This window comes from Solanum stenotomum, chromosome 1 (assembly GCF_019186545.1).
Source record: "Solanum stenotomum isolate F172 chromosome 1, ASM1918654v1, whole genome shotgun sequence".
Lineage (NCBI taxonomy): Eukaryota > Viridiplantae > Streptophyta > Magnoliopsida > Solanales > Solanaceae > Solanum > Solanum stenotomum.
The window spans coordinates 66443275-66448939 of NC_064282.1; the positions used below are offsets into that span (position 1 = coordinate 66443275).

General features: G+C 27.8%; 1 protein-coding gene across 1 annotated transcript in view; it reads left to right on the forward strand.

The window, feature by feature from the left end:
* Positions 1–5665, forward strand: part of LOC125853694 (RGS1-HXK1-interacting protein 1) — a 1101770-nt gene that overhangs the window by 963118 nt on the left and 132987 nt on the right. The gene's annotated exons all lie outside the window — the stretch shown is intronic.

Sequence of the window (5665 nt, forward strand, 5' to 3'; positions counted from 1 at the left end):
TAACTCATTTCAATGTGCATTGATATAAACAAAGGGCAAAATGGTGAAGTCTTCCAATGTATTAATGATTTCTTAATCACCGTGTAAAGTTGAAAGTGCTCATCTAATATGGGACGGAGGGAGTATAGTTTATGTATTGTTATAAAATTAGTAAAGATTGTTATAATATATTTTGCTCTTAAGTGAGCTAATATAGAAACTTATTTGTCATTTGTCTTTTTAATTTCAATTTTAAATAGCAAATAAATGTAGCGATAAGATTGAGGGTAGAAATGAAGCATATCTTTCTAAATTGAAGTAAAAATAAACAGAGTAGAAATAACATTAGGGTTATCGATAGGACGATTCATTCAGTTATTTTTAAAAAATGATATTCATTCAATTTTTCGGCTATTTTATAATGTATAACCAAAATTAAAATTTTAAAATCATCCCAATCCTAATTTATATGACAGAAGCAGTACAAAAATTAGTCTTTTTTTTGTTGTCTTGTAGATATTTTAAGTTATTATTTATTGTAAATTATAGTACTTTTTATTAAAGTTTTTAATAACATATGTTACTTTTTATGTTTGAGAATTAAACCAACTTATTTTTTTATGTCTTTTAATTTCATATGTGTTTTGTCCTTTTCCATTTTCAAAAACTAATACTCTCTCTATTTCATTTTATATGTCATTTTTTTTATAAATATATTGGTTGTGGTGCTTGGTTATTCCCTCTTCTTATATAGTAATTTAAGTTATTATTTATTATAAATTATAGTACTTTTTATTAAAGTTTTTAATAACATATGTTACTTTTTATGTTTGAGAGTTAAATCAACTTTTTTTTATATGTCTTTTAATTTCATATGTGTTTTGTCCTTTTCCATTTTCAAAAATTAATACTCTCTCCATTTCATTTTATATGTCATTTCTTTTTATAAATATATTGGTTATAGTAATTCTTATTGGAACACATGTTGGCTTGTGGTGCTTGGTTATTCCCTTTTCTTATATAGTAATATATATCATAAAAATTAGCTATTAAATAAATAATAAAAATTAAACCAATACAGACTTCAAATTGCGTTATTAGAAGTCATACGAACTTTTCTTCATCGAAAATACTGAAATGTTAAGAAATAGTAAATTAGTATAACAAAAGGGTAATGTTTACATAGCAATAATGGTTTTTATGTAAACTTCTTAGCAATCTTAATCACATAAGTAGCATTGTTAAATAAACTGATTCTTTTGTCTTGAGCATCAAAAAAACAAATTGTGATACTTTCTAACTCTTGAGAAGTTTAATAATTTTGGAAAAAGATATTTGGAAACATATATCTAAATCAGAAGAGAAATTGTCAACAAAAACAAATGAATTTAGACTACAATAAAAATCAAACTAATACAAACTTCCACTGACGTTATTACAAGTCATATGAACTTTTCTTAGTAAAAAATACTAAAATATTAAGAAATAGTAAATTAGTAAAACAAAAGGGAAATATTTATATAGTAATAACTATTTTGAAGTAAACTTCTTGACAAGCTAAATCACATAAGTAGCATTGATAAATAAAATTATTCTTTTGTCTTGGGCATCAAAAAAACAAATCATGACAATTCTCAAACTCTTGAGAAGTTTATTAATTTTCAAAAAAAATATTCAGAAGTATATATCTACATCACAGGAGAAATTATTAACAAAAACAAATGATTTAAACTACAATAAAAATTAAACTAATACAAACTTCAACTGACGTTATTACAAGTCATATAAACTTTTCTTCATCAAAAATACTTAGATATTAAGAAATAGTAAATCAGTAAAACAAAAGGGCAATGTTTATATAGTAATAACTATTTTGAAGCAAACTTCCTGACAATCTAAATCACATAAGTAGCATTGATAAATAAGGTCATTCTTTTGTTTGAGCATCAAAAAAATAAATCATGACAATTCTCTAACTCTTGAGAAGTTTAATAACTTTGAAAAAGATATCCAGAAGCATATATCTACATTACAAGAGAAATTGTTAACAAAAATAAATGAATTTAGACTACATCATGTTAACTCTATCTATTGGAAATTTACATACTAATGTATATATAGCAAAAAAATAATTATATATCATCAAAATTATTTTCCTCAAGTACTCGAGGTTAAAGAATATACCCTCTTAGGATAGAACAATTTACTTCATCAGATAGTGATACCTCATATTCCTCTGAACTTCGAACTCACTCAATGACAACAAATCACACGAATTTTTTTAAAATGCAAGAAGACGAACAGTAGAAGATTAAAAAAATTGTGGTTGAAAAATGAAAGGAAACTCCTCTATTTATAGTCAACAAAGGGTAGTATGAACAAGTGTTTTTGTGTCTTATCTGAAAAGTCATGACCTTTCCAAGAAGTCACAACCCTTTCGAAAAGTCACAACTCTTCGAAAAATCACAATCCTTTGAAAAAAGTCACAACTTATCAGAAAAGTCACAACTCACCGAAAAAGTCACAACCTAAGTTAGGGATATTATAGTAATTTAACATTCAAGTTAGGAGTTCATGTTTTTAAGGTCATATATATATATATAGAGAGAGAGAGATCTTTTACACTATAATTAATGGATACTCTTAAATCAATGATTATGCTAGTGATCAAGATATCAACCACATAAATAGGTAGTAAAATGGTTATGGACCCACAATGACGAAAGGTAAGTGAAGCTTTTCTTTTTGGCCACTCCTGGAAAAGTGCTGATTCAATAGACCAGTCGAGCGGAAGGGAAGAGCTTCCCAAATCCGACTGTCAAGAAAAAGGCATATATATATAATATGTGAGCCCGAAATACCCCTCAACTTTGCCGTTTAGAATTGATATACCGCTCGTTATAAAAATGACTCATATACACTCTTACCGTTATACAAATGACTCACATATAACCCTACTGTAACAAAAGGATCTCACATAACGGATAAGGAAAAATTAGTTTTAAATTTATATTTATATTTTTGAATTTTCATTTTTTCAGAAAATCGTTTAAGGGTATATATGATCCTTCTAGCAAAGTTCAAGGTATATTTTAATCATTTTCATACATAAATTATTTTTTGACTTCTTTGATTATCATTATTTGAGTTTCTTAATTTAATTTTATTTTTTCTTTAATTCTAGGGTAAAGAAAAGTATTTAAAACTATTTTTTGTGGTTGTATTGTAATTTAAAACTATTTTTTTTTGGCTATATTGTAATTTAGTTTTTATATTAGTAAAAAAATGGAGCATCTATAATAAATTTTACAAGAAAATTAGTGAAACATATATAAATTAGAGCATCAAAATAATAAATTTAAATTAATCGTTGAAACAAAAAAGTAAAAGAAAATACATGTGAGGAGGATCAAATATACCCAATATGCTAATACAGCTAATAGAAGATATAAGTGTCAAACTCCATTCAATGCAAGGACAAGTAATTCACACATTCAGGAAGGTAACACAGTTGCAGATGCTTTGGCGAATGAAGTCATAAACTCGCAAGAGAAGAAGGAGTATCACAACTTTAATGAGTTACCAGCAAACATAAGAAAGTGTATAAACATCGACAAAGCACAAATTCCTAACCTCAGAATTAGGACGACGAAAATAAATATACAATGATACAGATCAAAAATAACAGGGGAAGAGGGAAGAGCAGATACGCAACAGTGATAAACATAAAGCAAGTCTCATATTACACAAGCTCAAAATTAATAGCACAAGCATCATTGCTAAAGAGAGGACAAAGGAAATATGTAACTTAGCTAGTGTTCCTGGCTACTAGCAAGTTACACCAAAAAGAAGATGGAGCCTCCCAACACAGTAGCCCGAACCAAACGTCAACATTGAAGAACACGAAGATCTACATTGACACGGTAGACGGTTGGTTACAATGATAAATAGAAGGAAAAGGAAGGAAAATAGAGGGGGTGAACTTACGAAGATGGATCTTCAACTCATCAAGGATGAACTCAGCCCACCTGAAGTCAACGCAAGTCAGATCGGAGGAGATAAGGATGAAGGAAAGAAAGAGTAGAAACTTACCATGGAAAGATGGTGCCCACACCATGGATGGAGTTGGAAATTCCAAGCGGAGTCTAGCTTCTCGTGATAGCGTGGAAAGGACCATTTGGGCCTAAACTGTAAGGAACTAATTTCCTCTGTTTTTTTAGTTAATAAAATAGGTCTAGATGTGGACCGAAAATGGTTTAAAATAAAATAAAATATATACCCAATATGGATAATATATATTAAAAATAATTAAAAAATTAAATTGAAATTAATTTTTTCACTTCCATTTGATGAAAAGGATATATAAGGATTTGTATGTTGTAAGGGTTTACATGAGTGACTTTCATAACAAAGTATATTAAACTCTTTTCCAACATTACAAATAAATGCTGTGATTTAGGTTGATTTGGCTTAAGTCATTAGTGGCCCCTTAAAGTTGTCCGCATAATTCACTTAGACACATTAACTAAGACTAGTACCTATTGAACACTTTTACCAAGTAAAAAATTGTTCCTATTAGGCATTTTTTGATAATCAGCAAAATATATGAAGAGTGTGTGATACACTTGCGGTGACGTGGCAAAACAACTAATTAAAAAATAACATGTGGCACTGGGTCCCGAAAATTATAAAAAAAAATTTTGTTTAAAATTATTTCAAACACTTTTAATGTCTAATTTTTTTAAAAAGAAAAAGAAAAAAATGAAAATGTCAACCTATTCTACCGAACCCCACCCCTACCCAATCCCCTTTCATCTTCATCTTCTTCCCAAAACACATTCTTTCTCAAATCACAAAACCTAATTCTTTTCAAATAACTTGAAGATTAACTTTTTTTAAAAATATATATACATTTTCATACTAAGAGTGAAGAAGAAAGAAAATTTTGCCGGCGGTTATTCATTTCTACATCGATGACAAAATGAAATTGATAGCTCAAAAATTAATTCTTTCAAATTTTTGAATGTCATTTTTGATAAATTTAATGGGTTTACATATGAATTTGAGTAAAAATCTTTGTTCGAAAATTGTGATAAACAAATATCGGCTAACCTTTTTTATATGTAAAAATCATTTATCTTCTTTCTTCTTCTTCATATTTGTTCCTTATTTTTATGAGATTTGAAATAAATCATACGAACTTCTTTCTTTCAAATCTGAATCTTCATAGTTGATTTTCATTTATCTTCATATTTGGAAGAAATAATATTCCTTTTTTTTTTCATAAAAAAGAAAGAAAAAATAATGATAGAGCTAAAATGAAGGAAATTTTGCAAATTAAAGTATGAAGAAGATGATAGGTAGGGAGTGGGGTCCTTTTCTTTTTTGAAAAAGGTGCAAATGAAAGAAGAAAAATGTTTTTTAGTTAGTTATAATGTCAAGTGTCAATAAAAGAAGAAAAAATGTAAAAAATATAATCAAAAGGACACTATTTTGAATCTTTTCACATGCTTCAGGGAAGTGTAAAACACTTTTTTTGCCATATCAGCGTTTTGTGTTTAATATGTACATGTTTTGAACAATTTAGATATTCAATATGTATAAGACTTAGTTGAGATGTATAAGTGAATTATACGAATAACTTTAAGAGCGGTCGATGACTAAAGCCGGTTGATTTATTATATTT